The sequence below is a fragment of the Musca domestica genome, unplaced genomic scaffold (assembly GCF_030504385.1).
Source record: "Musca domestica strain aabys unplaced genomic scaffold, Musca_domestica.polishedcontigs.V.1.1 13, whole genome shotgun sequence".
NCBI lineage: Eukaryota > Metazoa > Arthropoda > Insecta > Diptera > Muscidae > Musca > Musca domestica.
This window is the reverse complement of record NW_026712172.1, coordinates 9,252,766-9,270,488: the sequence shown is the minus strand read 5'-3', so window position 1 is coordinate 9,270,488 and position 17,723 is coordinate 9,252,766. Positions and strand designations below refer to the sequence as shown.

The following is a 17,723-nucleotide window of genomic DNA, read 5'->3' as shown; positions in this document are numbered from 1 at the left end:
AATTATTTTACACATTTCATTCATTGATTGCCATCCCAGCTGTCACTGCATCCTGTTGCCTTGATACCTAGATGCTTTCTTTCCCCTTATTTGAGCTTCTGTATCTCCTCCACTTTTTCTTCACTTCTGTTGAATTCCTGCAACTTTTTGACGCCTCCATTCTGAAATGAGATTGAAATAATTTATACTACAGATTCCCAGATTTATTATTCATCATTACCTTAGAGTTTCGTCAGGAAATGGGTCCTAAATTCGCGTGATTTTGATTTTAACCAAACAAAATAATTTTTTGTTGACAATTTTCACAAAAAAAAAAATCAAAACAAATTTGTCAACAAAGGACAGATTTGAGAAAAGTTTGTGCAAAAAAGTGTTTCTCAAGCATTGTTGAAAAATTCTTATGATAAACTATTTTTATAATATTATTCTCAAGCTGTATTGTATTTTTGGTATGTTGGGGAGCTTCAGAAATTTTTTGTGATTGTATGTGTTTTGAAATAACAAAATATTTCAAGTGTTTTTTTCCCTCTTTTTACAGAGTGAGAAATAATTTGTTATCTTTAAATTTTCAGTTTTCCAAACAACTTCGCTGGTAAAAATTAATATTTTGACAGATAATTCGAAGATATATTTGCAGAATTATTTTAATTATGATTCATTTAAAAATTAAAAAATATATGAGTTGACATTTTCAGAAATTTTATAGGGTAAGTGTACCAGTAGTCGGCACTTTTAGGATTTTCGATTTTTTAATCTTTTAACATTCTGAGTGAAATCTTTGAATTCCAGAAAAATAAAGTTGTTCAGATTCCAAATTTTGTTTACTTTTCGAAATAATAAACAAAAATTTAATTTGTTTTTATTAAATTGTCAAAATTTGTAATTTTACTAAAATAGTTGTTTTTTGCCAGTAGTCGGCACCATTTTTCAATGCTCGGCATGTCTATTTGCCAGTAGTCGGCATATTTTATTTCAGTAAAAAAATATTTTGTATATTTTTTTATTTCAAATAGTATAAAAAATTGCTATATTACTAATTCACAGTTTAATCCAGAATTTGAAATTTATTTCGATTTTAAATAGTATTTTATTTAATTATCATTCTAAACCAAAAATAGGTAGAAAATCAAGAATAGTATGGTTACCTTCAATTACGTACGGATTTTCAATTAAAATAAATAAAAAAAGAGAAAAGTACCATTCTTATATTTGGAATTTATGAATTTATCTTTTTCCTTTAGATAGCCAACATTTTTCTTTTTTTTTAAATCCCACCGCTATCTAAAAAGTCAAAAAGCTAATTTAAAAAACCTACTTAATTTACAGAAATTGGTCAAAAAGCACAAATAAAAGCAACTGCTGACTCAAAACAATTTTTTTTTATTTCATTAGTTTTTGGATTATTAATACTTTTCCCAAGTTTTGGTGAAATTGGTTAAATTATATTTTTCTAGTAATCAGCACCCCCTGCCGACTACTGGCAAATCTCTTTTTTTCTGTTCCTAATGTCGGCATTAAATAATATAAGAGAAAAATGCATGATTAGTATGTTTTTAAGTTATAAAATGATCTTTGGCTGTTATTTACTGTTATAAAATTTTTCTGATTCCAAAAGTATTAAATTTAATGTAATTAAATTGATTATTAAGTTGACGCCACCACTATTTTTTTCTTTACAAACAAGCACTTTCGTAGTGGTTCGAAGACATTCATTGACGAAAACTGTTATTCTCTCGTAATAAATGATCGGAGCTCATTGTATTTTTTTTACAGAAAGAGAGCAGAGAACACTGTTGACGTTTTTTTCAATTATTTCATTATATGGTCAATTCTATTCCTAGTTATTTAAGTTTAAATTTCAAAACTGCCGACTACTGGGACATGCCGAACTTAGGCGCACTTACCCTATAATTTTGATGTTATTTGTGTTTAATAATTTCGTACATAACATGCTAACCATCTAAGTAATACCGATTTCCACAGGCTATATATGCAAATAGTCGTAGAATTTTACTCTGATTTTACTCAAAAACTCATATCCTGTGTTGGCTCCTACAATATTATGACTGTACATGACATTTCATAGAAATCAGGGAATATGGAAATATCTACTACTTTAGAAGGACAATTAATTTGTCGGTCAATATGAAATGAATTCCCTTTTTATACTAATTCTGTCAAAAATAAATCAATCAAGTATATAAATCTTAATAGTTGTAATTTTTATAATTTCGGAAATATTTGTTTCAAATATGTAGTAAGATATATTTATATGATCCAATATTTCTTACGGTGTATTCATAAAAATATCCGACAGCACCTTCCCCATCGACTGCTCGAATAAAACTAAATATTCTCCCAAAACCAATTTGACAGAAAATTCAAAACAATTTATTTTTTACAATTGTGTTGGTGAACACACTGATATCCCAAGGGATACTCTTTGCCTAGCCCTGGTTTATAATGAAATTTGATGAGGAATATTTTTGTCTCTAACGTCATTCTTGTAAAATGGTGCTTTGTAGGAGATTTTTGCATAATGTCGCATATTGTATGGCCTAAAGCTTAAATGTGTTTTTTTTTTTACTTAAACAAATATGTGTTTATTTTTTTAATTATTACATGTAATATAAAAATTTCGAACGTTGTTTTCTTAAAAACTATTAAACCTAGATAAATGATTTATTCTGAGAATTTTGTGTAGAATATTTCTTCTTTTAATACATTTTGTCTAAAACTTTTACTTTTAGGTGTCAACACGAAAATAGTCCGAGAAAAATTGTATTAAAAAAAGAAACTATTTTCTGTTGTTTTTTTTTTTTTTTGAACTTTAAAATCAATATTTTTTCGATATACAATGAATACACAGATTTCCTTTCTTTGGTGGCTTCTAGTGAAATTTGATGAGGAATATTTGAGTTTTTAGTGTCTCTTCTAAAATGGTAAACTCGCATATTGTACGTCTTTAAGGCTAAAGTGTGTCTTTTTTTTTAAAGAGACTGATCTAGACTTTTGATGATTTCTTGGACCTATATTAGAGTTTTATGGCAAACAAATTTGTAGAATATTTTGACTTCGTTACTATCTCGTTTAAGGATAGATATTAACCATATTTTTACAATAATATTCAAAGAAAAACCTTTTGTTGATGATTAAAATTCCTTGTGTTTTTCTTTACAACATTGCCCTATATATACCTAAAATGCATGAATTCCGGGAGATATTTATCCGAAAATTTCTAAAAGTGTGGAAGTGGGGGGTACTTGTCCTCTCTATCTAGGTCAGTTTGTTATGTAAATTTTTAAAACGCCTATAGTCACGTCTTCTTCTACTTTCATAATCCGCGTAATTATATTTTTTTGTGTGGTACAGTATTATTGGCCAAAGCCGAAAACTTGAGCTACATTTTTGCGAGGACGTTAAACTTTCAAAATATGAAATTGCAGCCACTTCGGTCGGACGAAGAGGGCTTTCAAAACTCCTAAACTCTTCCATTTCCGCTATATGTAAAAATGCAAATCATTATAAAAAATATCTTCTGGGTCGATATTATTTTCCACGAATAGATACAATTACAACCATTTTGTTTTAAAGTTATGTCGAGACCTTTAAAATATCTGAAAATTGAGGCTATAACAAATAATTAATGTGCTTAGAAAGGAAAACCCCAAATGAATATTAATTGAATTAAGAAAAGTGTCTGAAAACCTTCAAAATACCTATCTAAAGATACCGGTATATAAGGACTTTGCCGAATAGTGAACCTATATTAAACTTTATTGGTTGATTTAGATTTTATGCACTCAGATGCCTGCCTGAAACTTGGACAATTTCCAAAATTAGATTTTATCCCGGATCTTATAGTGATTTCGGATATTAATTCTGTCATTCCGTTTTTAACCCTTCGAAACACTCATATTAGACCTTACAAGGTATATATATAAAAGATCAGCGTAAAATTCTAAGTTGATTTACCCGTCAGTCTTTTTTAATCACGCTGTACTTCGAACGAATAGAGATAAATTAGTATTTTGCCAGTAGGCAATTTAAGTTCATAGATGAGCTATGTCTGCCCAAGTCTTCGTATAGCCCGCATATCAGAGTAACACCCAATATTTAGTATTTTTTAAGATTTTAGAGACATAATAGACCCGAATTATTTAAAGTTTCGTATTTAAAGATCGTAAAATGTACTACAACCCACGTTTTCGTATAGCCTACAATAACAATACCTCTCCATATTCGGTAATTTGATGATTTTGGCGACATTATTCACCTATGACTGAAAATTGTTTATGCAGGTCCACGTCTTCGTATTTATCCCCATATAACGGTGTTCATTTAAGCCATATTTTTCGACGGAATATTTTTTAACTTTTTCAAGTTTCTTCCAAATTGTGAGGGTTTTTGAAACACCGGCCAGTCCGAACTTGCTGATTTTTAACTTGTTTTATATTTACATGGTATATTTAAAAGTCTATTTTTAGGCGTTTCTCAAAATGTTTCGACAAACAAGCCGGTCGGCCGGTCGAACTTTAAAACTCTAAAAACGCTGAATATCTTGTTGTTCCGTATTATGGTCACTATATCGTACATTAAACAGCATTGAACGCTTTACATATCTATTTGGGATTCAATTATAGACCAAAATGGTAAAATTTGACAGTGAAACCAAACACGATACGTGGTTGATGTGTTTAAACCAGTGTTGGAAGAAAGCTAATAGATTAAAATCTCCTATCAGTATAACATTTTTATAAGGTCGAAAATTTATAGGAACGCTTAAAAGTATGCCATAAAAAATTTAAATATAAATATGCAATTAAGGCCAGTTTCCACATCGTGTTAGATTTGTATGTAAAGTGATTTTATTAACATTTCTCAATTTACATTTACTGGACTATATAAAGCGTTTCCTTCAAGATAAACAAGTAATTGTGAATACCCCCCACCATTTGAAAAGAATTTGGAAACTTTCCAAAAAATAAAATCGGTTAAAAATTATTTTAAAATGAAAAAAAAAAAAAAAAAAAAATACCGAATAAAGCCGTTATATTAGGGTCTATACGACGACGTGGACCTGCATAGGCAACTTTTGCCACAAGCCATTAAAATAATTAAATGCGAAACTTGAAAAAAATTGGTGAATAATGTAGCTAAAATCATAAAAATTCCGAATATAAGAAGGTAATAATATATGGGGGTTATACCAAAACGTGGACCTGCACAGACAATTTTCTGTCATAGGTTGTAGTGTCCATTACGAACTTCAAATACCAAATTTGAAACAATTCCGGTGAATAATGTCGCTAAAATCATCAAAATACCGAATTTTGGGAGGTACTGTTATATGGGGCCTTTAACAAAACGTGGGCATATATGGCCCATTTTCAAGACCAAAGGTACAGCAGACATAATATACACTTGAGCAAAATTTTATCAAACTACTTCATTTCGTTCGGAAGCTAGAGTAATTTCCACGGACGGACAGACGTATAGAAGGACAGACAGATGGACATCGCTAATTCGAATAGAATTTTATGCTATATTTTATGCGAATATATATACTTTATGGTGTCAAAAAGGTATATTTCGGAATGACAAACTTAATATACCCTCCATACTATGGTGGAGGGTATAAAAATTGTTTGGAACGCCTAAAAGTATGTTATAGAACGTTGTTGCAAAATGGTCAAGCTTAATCCCTTTATTGTTCTTTTTATAAAAACAACGTTTGTTTATTAGTGGAGAACGATGGTAACGTTTACCAGGGGTAAGGCAGGGAATATCTAGGTTTCGGAAAGAGCCGCCAATTCTCATCAGTTCCCTTATTTTTTGTCTGGGATATTCTCCCCAGAAGTTATTTTATAAATATCTTCTATGACAAAATTTTTTTTACGACGAGATCGTAAATCTCAATAGAAGAGGAACCAAAGAATTAAATACTAAAATTCTTTTGGAAAATCTTCAAAATCTTACAACCGCACTTATAAACATTAATAATTATTAATAAAATAGCATAAATGTTTTAAAAGTAGCTTTACATATGACTAACGTTTTGTGCATCTTATGATTTACCAAGCATAAATAAAAAGTTCGAGTCTCAGTCAATTAAAAAAAAAAAAAAAAACACTTTCTCAAGTCCATAAGACCCTGACCAATCAAAATGTATCTAATTGAAATCTCATTTCACAATTTGTTTAAGTTTTTCTCTAAATAAGTCCAATTACGAATCCATTCAATGATCCGGCCAAGCACACAACAACGTGCTGGACAATAAAAAAATATGAAGTAGCAATAATTCCTAATCCAAACATACTTATATTTCCCCATATTGTTGTTTCATATACGAGTTCTGGTCCAAAAACAGCCACATACATACCTATGAATACCCAATTGAAATTGGGTATTCATAGGTATGTATCGTAAATTTTTGGGATGGCCTCAAACAAACTTCTCCATCGATAGGAAACATAATTCGCAAGTAATCCGACAATTAAGAAAATAAAACTGTACATTTAGCCTTGGGCAAGGATAAATTAAGTTTTTACACAAAACCACATGTGTGTGTGTGTGGGGATGTGGGGATGTGTCAAAAGAAACCAAAATTGCTTGAAAATTACCATTAAATAAAAAATAAACAAATCCAAGCCGCAGGGTATAGCATGTTCTTGATGTTCAGGCAAGGCAGCTGGAGATGTAAAATAAGCCAACAAAGAAAACAACAAATTATTAGAAGATTTGATTTCATTACATTTTTGGAAAAACGAAAAAAAAACTGAAAATCTGATATTTAAATACATGTGTGGGGGAGGGGGGGTTAAAAGCATTTTCACACAAACACATTCTCACACGCATATTGATGTACACACAATCAAGCAGACATTTCACACACACACACACATTTAAGTAATTGAAAGGAATATCTTAGGATATCTTTATGAAGTCCTTACAGAAATTTCACACACACGCATTTACTTGTCTCCCGTGGCCAGGGGAGCGGTAGCGGGCGGTCGTGAGATGGGCCACATGGATAATAAGAGAAAAATAATAAAAGAAACCCCTTTAAGCAAACTGGGAATTAGCCAAAACACTCACCGAACGAGCCAGCCAGCCAGCCACTCATCTAAAATGCCGGGCACAGACATAGAATTACACAAAAAATCCGGCAACAACAACAAAAAGAAGGCCAAATTATTATGGCAACACCAGAGATGAGTTGATGATAAGTAAGGCTGAGCTGATGAAAGCAAACCGAGAAGTGGCAACAGACAAGTTTCTTTTTTTTCTTTCTCGCTCAAATAAGGCTCTTTTAGGAGCTTCTGCAATTCCTGTGATGTTTTATCCTTCTTCTACTGCGTATGACACATTAATATAAGACCGAAGAACCAGAAAAAAAAAACAAATACTTGTGTGAGAAAGTCTTATAAATGTTCAAAAAGCTTTTGCATGTGGTTACAAAGCCGTAGAGTAGACGATAGGGAAAGCGAGGGTCAGAGAGCCAGGCCAGGGAAGATGTAACTAGTCTATATTATTGTTCTTCTTCTTCTGCGTCTTTGTATTCATGCCTTCATTTGTTCTTGGCCTATTGTGTCAGTGTTATTGTTTTTGAAAAAAAAAAAAAAAACATGAAAAGGAGGAAATATTCCAGAATGAAAACCCAGCTCATTTCAGCCCGTCCCGGCTCGTCCTGGGATGGCCCAGTACAGATAATGCATGCATACATAATTAATAGACCAAGAATTTGCCTTAGGGATCAAATGGAGTTAAAGGAAATTTAAATGAGGTTGTTTGTTGTTGTTGTTGTTGTTTTTGTTATTCTCATATGTAATTTCATGCCATGCCAGCGTTTAAGGAAATGAAAGTAAGAGTAGGGCGTTGGAAAAAATAGGTTGGATTAAGATGTTATTAATATTGGAAAATTTAACAGAGGATCAAGTAGGACAGAGCGTTTCTTCAATTTTTAAAATTAATTGTAACTTATGTACTTTAGATAAATTGAGAATCGAGCCTTGTAGCACGGATGATACTTTGTAAGATTTCTTACAACGGTCCAGGATCATACCTCGTTTGGTTGTTTTAAATTCTGGGATTTCAGCTAAGCTATTCTTTAACATGTGCAGTTTTTTAGATCTTTCGGTTCTGGGTAAGAATGTAAAAAAATCTGACTTTTATCCCATTTGGAACGAATTTGGAAATATTCAAAATAATAAGATCCGTTAAAAATTCAGTTAAAATTTTAAAAATACCGAATATAGGAAGTCGCGATTAAATTGGTGTCAATACGAAGGTGTGGACCTGCACAGACAATTGCATGTCACAGGCTGTAGTACCCATTAGGAACTTTAAATACGAAATATGAAACAATTCGCTAAAATCATCAAAATATTATAGGGAGGTACCGTTATATGGGGACAATACGAATACCTGTACCTGCATATCATGTCACAGTCTGTAGACCTATTAGAATCATTAAATACGAAATTTCAAACAATTTCGGTGAATATTGTACCTAAAATCGTCAAAATAGCGAACATAGGGAGGTACCGATATATGTGGCCTATACGATGACCTGGACCTGCTTAGACCATTTTCTGCCATAGACTGTTTTTCTCCTTACGAACTTTAAATACGAAATTTTAAACAACTCCGGTGAATTATGTCCCTAAATAATCAAAATACCGAATATTCCAGGGAGGGGGGGGGGTGCTTTAGTATATATATGGGTTGGATATCGTAGACTTACGCAAATAATTCTCCAGGGGGTTAAGTACTAAACAAGAACTCCTTGTGGGAATTTTCAGACAATTCCATTGAACTCCCGATATTCGATATTTTGATGATTGTAGTTGGATATCGGGAGTACCGTCATAAAGCGCCCATCTTCAAACTTGCCTGTCTTGACAAAAGACTGATCTATGCAATATTTTAGCTTCATATCTTAATTCGTTTTGACTCTAACATGATTATAACAGAGGGACGGACGCACAGGACTTCATTGTCTTAGAATTTTAAGCTGATCAAGAATATACAGGGTGAGATAAAAAAACTGCAACAAAGGAAAGGGCCATAATTTTGAATTTTTTTTTTAAATGTTATTGAATGAAAGCAAAAAAGGTCGGAAATAGCATCAAATTTTAGAATAAGTTTAGATCTGTTCGAATTGGTCACCTTTGGCACGAATTATGGCCTTTAACGGCCAATGAAACCGTCACACGCTGGCCGAATGTTGCTCTGCGGCATTTTGGCCCATTCCCGGCGAAGCGCTTGCTTGAGGTTATCGTCACTTTGGTATATCTTAGTGCCAGCCTTGCTTTCCAAAATACTCCAGACACAATAGACCAACGGCTTGGTATCCGTAGATTTTGGTGGACATTGTGCGCTGGAAATAAAGCGAGGAACCTGATTTTGTAACCATTCTTGGGTGGCGCGTGAGTGTGATGGTGCTGAGTCCTATTGGAATGTCCAAGGTCTGCGGCCAAAAGGTTTGCGTGCCCAAGGCTTTAATATACGCTCCAGAATATTTTTGCGATAATATTCGGCATATACTCTAATGTCACGGTTGATTAATACGAGCGGAGAGCGACCATCGGCTGTTATGGCGGCCCACATCATCACTATGGCAGCGCTTGAGTTCCGGTGGCCAACCGAAGGTGCACATTTTCAGCTGACCTCTTTGGCAAGTAAACACGATCATTTTGTTTGTTTACAAACTGCTGGACAACGAATGTTTTCTCATCGGAGAACACTAAATTCGGCAGTTCACCACTTTCGGCCAAGCAAAGCAACGTTTTAACTCTTTTGAGACTTTTTTCTTTCTGTTGCGGTGTAAGTTCTTGCACTTTTTGGAATTTCAATGGCTTTACCCCGAGCTCATTTTTCAATATTTGCCGAATGGAATATTGCGATATGTTCAGCTCACGAGTCATTTTTCAGCCACTGCGACACGGGTTTCGATCAAGTCGCTTCTTTACTTTTTGAATCATTTCTGCTGATGTTGCTGTTTTCTCCCGTCCACTTCCTTTACGTCGGGCTACGCTACCAGTATCACTGCAACGAGCTATGGTGCGAGAAGATTATTGATTGTTGATTTACCGGTCAAACATTTTTCTGATCTCCTCACAATATTCACCAAAAATAAAAAATCGTTACATCATCTATTGGCAAAATTTAGAAAATTTCAAATCTAAATAGACGAAAAGTAAAATTGGATCAAGTAAAAAACTTGTAAGTTCAGCCGGGCCGAACTTTGATTACCCTCCACCTTTTGGAACGAATTTGACAATTAAAAAAAAAAATCCGTTAAAAAAAATGGGACCAACATGGCCTTAGAACGGAAAAAGTCGAATATCAATGATTTGGAAGTTTAAACGAAATCGATAGGCCACAGCGGCGACGTTTTTGCTGAAAGCAACAATCGAAAAGTTTAAAAGTAGAAATTGTGCTCTCCATTAACTATCCTCAGTGAATGAATATCTCTGCTGTACTTTAGTAATTTATAGTCCCTATAAAAATTTTGCTCCTTTGTGACTCGTATGTTTGTCAAGTCGGTTCCTGACATTCTTTTGAACTTTTCACTTGTCTCTTAGGTTTATGGTTTCAAATTAGCTTGAAAATCTATCTATTTACATGAATATCAAATGGAATTCTTGCAATCTTTTTAATTTGCCCCGTAATGTGTGTTGGCTTACAAAACTTGTAAATATTTCGAAGTTTTCTGTTTTTTTTTCCAAGAAAAATGTCTATCTTTATTTAAATTGTCTATGTTTTCATTCGAGATGATGTATTGATGGCAATTTCTATTCAAAAAAGAAAATCGTATTATTGTTTGTGTGTGTGTGTATATGTTATGTGGCAAAATTTATTCATAAGTTATTTCGAAAAAAAAATAAAGTAACCAGATCCTTGCTCTTTTGACCCCCACTCCCCCTGGTTTTCTGCGATGGATGCCAGCATATTTTGTTGCTGGAAACAATATTTCTTCCCACAGACAACAAAAAAGTCATCAATTTCTATTAACAAAAAAGAAATATGAAAACAAACAAAACTCAAATAACTTGTCTATGGTTTATTGCAGATTTGATTTGTTTTTGTTGTTGCTGGTTTTGTATCCTTTGGAAGATCATGTTTCGATTATTCATTGATGCAGAAAAACATACAGGACATTGCTTACAGTTTTCGATATATATTTTTATTGGAAGGAAAATGTTTGCTTAAAGAAATGTGACAGTTTTGTTTTTGGGATAGTTGGGGGATGCAGTGAAAAATGAGAATAAAAGGGTGTTGACAACACCGACGTAGTCGGATGGGAAAGGGGCCTGGGCCAACAATGAACATTTTATTACATACATTTGTGTGGCTTTCTTAAAAGGGAGTTAACTGGAAGGGAATTTTTAAGTGGTGTTGAAATGTATTTTATCCACAATTTATTTAAATTATTCGATTTAGAAAATTAATGATTTGATTTGAATTTGATATTTTAAGGTCTTATTATGCTACGAAATTATAAAAAAAAATTAAGTAAATTGAAAAAAATGCCAAAAGAGTTTAGAAATAATAATGTTTTTTATTAATTAAAATTGATGTTATTTTTTTAATGGTAAATATCAATTATACACATTTCTTTTGTTCAGAGACTGACAAGGAAATTTGGTCTAGAAAAATTCTTCCTTTGACACATTTTCCAAAAAATGAAGTGTAAAGAAAGGTTTTGACTAGGATTGAAAACGTCGTAAATTAATACCTTTTTTTTTAAGTAAAAACATAATATTCACTTGTTTTGCATAAATTTCGAATGTTTTTTTTTTCTCAAAAACTATTGTACGTAGAAACATGGTTTATTCTGAGATTAATTGTAAAATTTTGTATAGAATATTTTTTCTCTTGGCACCTTCTGCCTAGAACGGAATCTTATGTTACTTTCCGGCGTCAAATAAAAAAAAACCGAGGAAATTTAAAACATATATTTTTCGTTTTTCTTATACCCTTCACCTTTCTATGGAGGGTATATTAGCTTTGTCATTCCGATTGTAACTCCTCGAAATATCTATAATAGACCCTACAAAGTATATATATTTCGGATCAGAGTAAAATTGTAACACGATGTCCGCCTGTCTGTCCGTCCGTCCGTCCGTCCGTCTGTCTGTCTGTTGTAATCACGCTATCTTTCTACGAATTGTGACAGAAGGCTAGAATTTTGAATACATCCATAGTTTACCAGTAGCCAGGTTAAGTTCGTAAATGGATCATGTCGATTCACGTCTTCGTATAGCCCCCATATACGGTACCTCCCGATAGTCGGTATTTTGATGATTTCAGCAATATTATTCACCGGAAGCGTTTCAAATTTCGTACTATAACCTATTGCAAAAAATTTCGTATGCAAGTCCATGTCTTCGTATAGCCCCCATATGACAGTACCACCCGATATGCGTTATTTTGATGATTTCAGCAACATTATTCACCACAATCTTTTCAAATTCGTATTGGAAGATCTTAATGGATACTACAACCTAGGGAAAACAATTCCGTATGCAGGTCCACGTCTCCGTATTGTCCCCATATAACAGCTTTCAATTAAGTGGTAGTTTTCGGATTTTTTTTTTTGGCAATTTTCAAATGGTGGAGGGTATTGAAATATCGCCCCGCCCGAACTTAGTTGCTTTTTTATGTTATTTATTTTCTTTTGTGGCCATTGATACAAATATTTTCTTATATATAATGAAAATAGAAATTTATTTTTTACGATGCCTTATATTGAAATTTGATGAGGAATAATTTCGTTTTTGGCGCCATTTTGGGAGATTTTTGCACAAGCTCACATAAAGTATGTCTTTAACCCTAACATTCTAGGACTATAGTATAGTTGTACCGGCACCGTTTCAAGAGAGTTTTTAACCTTACTTTCAAAAAAGGACCAAAAATACTACTTTGTTAACTTGAGGGTTAACATTTTCCAATAAAATAATTCTGTGTTTATACCTTAGCAATATGGCTACCCTCTTTAGCCATCATTTGATATGCTCAAAACGTGCCTAGTCGAAATAACGGTTTTTAGACCCTTGGTCTCTTTGGACAAAATCCGTTTCGGACATTTGGAGTCGATCTAGCGATGTCCGTCCGTCGGATTTGTGCGAAGGAAGCATCTGATTTGGTCTAAACTTGGTACATCGTAATATTATTATAAAACATAGATCGTGTCCTGAGATGGACAATATTGTTCCACTCCTTCCACCTCCACCTACCTCCCACAAAAAATGTCGAAATTAAAAAATAAAAATGTTAAACAGTTATAACTCTTACAAAATGTGATATAAGTGTCCGATTGTCTTCACAAAACACCAAATCATCAAAATACCGAATATCGGGAGGTACAATTTAATGGGGGCAAAATGAAGACGTGGACATGCACAGACTATTTTCTGTCATAGGCTGTAGTATTCATTACGAACTTCAAATATAAAATTTGGAATAGTTCCGGTAAATAATGTCTCTAAAATCATCAGAATACCCAATATCGTGAGTTACCGTTATATGGGGGCTATACGAAGACGTGGACCTACATGGCTCATTTTCTGTCTTTAGATGTGGTATCCATTACGAACTTCAAATACCAAAATTGAAACAATTCCGGTAAATAATTTCGCTAAAATCATCAAAATAACGCATATCGGGAGGTGCCGTTATATGGGTGCTATATGAAGACGTGGACTTACATGGCCCATTTTCAATACCAAAAGTCCTGCAGACATAATACACATTTGAGTAAAATTTTATCAACCTACTTCATTTCGTTCGGAAGCTAGTGATTTCCACAGACGGATAGACGGACGGACATTGATAAATCGACATAGAATTTTATGCTGATCAAGAATATATATACTTTGTGGGGTCTAAAATGTATATTTCGAGGTGTTACAAACGCAATGACAAATTTAATATACCCTTCATACTATGGTGGAGGGTATAAAAATACGAAATTATAACCCGATTCCATTCAGACTTGGCACATCTCAATATTTCCATTAACACAAGAAAAGTTATAAAGATGATTATGATCGGATAATTCCTTCTGGTCCTCCCGCAGGAAGGGTAAAAGTTTTAAATAACCAAAACGATCATAAATATGCATCCGGTTCTCTTCGAATTACACTCATCACAATGTTTTTATTAACCCAAGGTCTAGTGTGAAAATGGGATATATCGGTCCTCTCCTTCTAGTTCCTCCTACACAAAAATTAAAATTTTGAATATCCATAAAGCTCATAATACGCGAAATTAATATTCAATCCCGCTCAGACTTGGTACATCTCAATATTTTCATCAACACAAGACCTTTTATAAAGATAGTGCAGTTCGAACCATTTCTTCTGGTACCTCTCCCACATAGGGTTCATAATAAAACGCTCAAAGAAAACGAAATAAGAATCCAACTCTCCTCAGATTTCAAACCTCTAAATATTTTTGCTAAGGTAATATATATCTCCCAACCCCTTCTGTTACTTCACCCACAAAGGGTCACAATTTCCAATACTTATATCTGCCATAACTTGCGAAAAAAGTCAGTAATTTAGTGCATTTTGCTATATCTAAATATTTTTCTTAAACAAAAATCTGATATGAATATGTAATTTATCGAAACTTATGATTTCGCATAAAATTGGATATAAATGTTCGATATCCTTCAAATATACCAATATTTTTATTTGTGTTGATGAAGCATGAAAATGGAATACTTATATATATCTGTTACTTCACGCATATTTCCACATTTTCCAAAAATTTGCACATATCTGATATAAAGTATAGGAAGTAGTCGATATCATCCAAACTTGGCACGTGTATTAGGTCAGATACGAATTGGTCAATTTTGGCCAACTGCTTCGGAATTCTCCCATGAAGTCAATATATTCATGATTAGCATAAGTCTCATAAGTCATAAGTCTCTCTGTTGAAATCAAATGAAAGCGACTTTGTTTGGAAAGTCGAAATTGGAAATCAACTTGAAGCCCATGATCTGCAAACGTAAAATCGATTAAGAATAGTAAATTTTGTGACATTCACCCCAAACTAAAGTCGATTTCGACTTTTCAAACTAAAATTGCCATAAATCTAAAATCGACTCTGTATCCCTAAATAAAACCTCCCTCCACCACAAGTAAAATACACATTAATGCCGAAATTTAAAATTTTAAGTTTTCTTTATTAGAATGAAATTCATGCTTCCTTTCCCCTATGAATCCCTTCGTCCCCACGAATAAACCCCCCATTTCATTAATTTTTTCTGCCAGTTATGTAGATATGTTTGTGTGTGTGTTTTTTTTTTTTTTTTTTGAAATTTGTTTACTCCCCAATCAATGGGTTTATTTAAGCCATAGAATACAAGCTCTGTATGTGTTTCAATGCTGTTTGGTTGGGTTTTTTGTTGTTGTTGTTTTTGTTTCTCTCAAATGTTCTATTCAAGCAGACTGACCCGCCTGTTCTTCAGTTGAACTCTCGACCCTCTTTCATAGATTACTAAGCGTTATTTGAAACGACTATGAGTGTAGTCTCTCGTATTGAGTTCTACATTCTTCATTCATTCGCTCAGTCAGTTATGCATTCGGTCATTCATTCATTCATTCAGTCAGTCAGTCATTAATCCAAACATTCATTTGAGAACTATGTTTGTGTTGAATTTTTGTTTTGTGGACTGCAATCAATGTTCAGTTTTTGTCTCGTTTTCTCCTTGGAGAATTGTCCCTGTTTACCCTATGGAAGGCAGTGTCAGTTTGATAAGGCAAACATAGCTGAAGCTGTATTTAAGGTATTGATCTAAGGTGGTGCAGTGATTCGAATGGTCGCCATGTTTCCAGAAGGTCAGATTTTCATCAAGGGATATAAAAACTATCATATTCTGCCAGGTGCTATTCCTAGACCTATTCCATGTTATTTTGTTGTCAAAGAAAAATTGTCACAATTTTATGTTTTGAACCATAAATAGTTTAAAAGAAATGGACGAACTGTCTAAAAAACTATCCGGATTCAGATTAGTCAGTCTAGTGCCTCCCTGTCGAACGAGTTATTTAAAAAAATCCTATAAAACAGAAAATGGGACTTCGTTAGGTATAAGTAAGTTTAGTGCTTAGTTACATCCTCTCAAAGTGCAACATTTTTGAATAGTCAAAAAACTCTAAACGAAATACTGAAAAATCCCAGATTTCTTCAAAAATCGGTATAATTTGTCGAATGGTGAAAGTGCAATCCTTCTGGTACCTTTCCCACAAATGAGTTTTTTTTAACTTTGCGCATTTCAATATTCCTACCAAAAGACCAAAAAAAGTCCAATATTTAAACAAAATTGGATTCTAATATAGGTTATGAACTATCAGTGCTGTTCCATACTTTAAATATCACCATTTTTTTTTTTTTTTTTTTTTTTTTGAAAAATTTTGGTCAAGATATGAGAAAATAAAAAAAAAAAAATTTTTTTCGAAGACTTTCGGGTCAAATTTCGTTGATTCTTCCGAAAATATTATTCAAGGATTCTGTGGCATAAGGTTATATATAGTCACAATACTGGGTCCCGCTTAAAGTTGATGTTAAATCTGCTCATCTAAAAAAGGAATATTTAAAAAATTAAAAAAGTCCTTCATACTTTTTTATTTCATTCTTCTTCTTTTACAATTGCAAGCAGCATCTCCAAACATTTTCGAAAACGTGTGGTTTTGAACACCAATATTTTAATTTTCGCCTCAAATTCCAATTTTGGAGTGGGAAATCTTTAATATTTGACTAAACTTGTAGATTCTTGCAGGTTCTGGAACAGAGCAAATGTGTTAAAAATGTTTCATAACTAGTAGACAAAAACCGCCGCATTCCCACAGATTTCTTTTAAATTGTTAGACAAAATATCTTCAAACGGTTATTTATCGATATGTGTCCCCTTTCAAGTATAGCCCCTAAAAGAGAATCTGCAGGTTTACAATATTTTGGAGGGATGTTAAAGTGGATAGGGATACAAAAGCCGACATTCGATTAATTGTTTAATCGACTCTAGGTTATGAATATCGAAGTCGACATTTCCTAGTGATATAAATAACAAGTTAAAAAGCAGTAAGTTCGACCGGGTTGAACTTTAAATACCCTCCAACATTTGGAACGAATTTAGACATTTTCAAAAAATAAAATTCGTTAAAAACTATATTCTAAAAATCTTAAAAATACCGAATATAGAAAGTCGCTGTTATGTTGGTGTCTGTAAGAAGACGGGGACATAGGCAAATATTGCCATAGGCCATAAAAAAAAAAATAAAATACGAAACTTGAAAAAAAGGTGAATAATGACCTAAAATCATCAAAATACCGAATATAGGGAGGTCCCAAAAAAGGGGGGGTTATACGAAGACCTGCACCTGCATAGATAATATTCTGTCTCAGGCTGTAGTACCTTTTTGGAACTTCAAATGTGAAAATTTGAAATAATTCCAGTGAATAATGTCGTTAAAATCATCAAAATACGGAATATAGGGAGGTACCGTTATATGGGGCTATACGAATACCTGTACCTGCATTGATAATTTTCTGTCATAGACTGTAGTATTGGGGGTGCAGTTATATGGGACCGTGGACCGATATAGCCCATCTCCGAACCCGACTTACCTGCAGACAAAAGACTGAGTTTTACGCTGATTTTAGAATTTATGCTTACAATTTTAAGCTGATCAAGAATGTTAGGTCTAAAA

General features: G+C 33.2%; 1 protein-coding gene and 1 long non-coding RNA gene across 13 annotated transcripts in view; one reads left to right on the top strand and one right to left on the bottom strand.

The window, feature by feature from the left end:
* The window catches only part of LOC101892137 (amyloid-beta-like protein), a 331,812-nt gene that overhangs the window by 6,115 nt on the left and 307,974 nt on the right, over positions 1-17,723 (top strand). The window lies entirely within an intron of this gene.
* LOC131800837 (uncharacterized) lies at positions 85-453 on the bottom strand. The gene is made up of 2 exons (XR_009341604.1): positions 221-453; positions 85-161 (listed from the first exon to the last, which is right to left on the bottom strand). It is a non-coding gene; the product is annotated as an uncharacterized LOC131800837 (long non-coding RNA).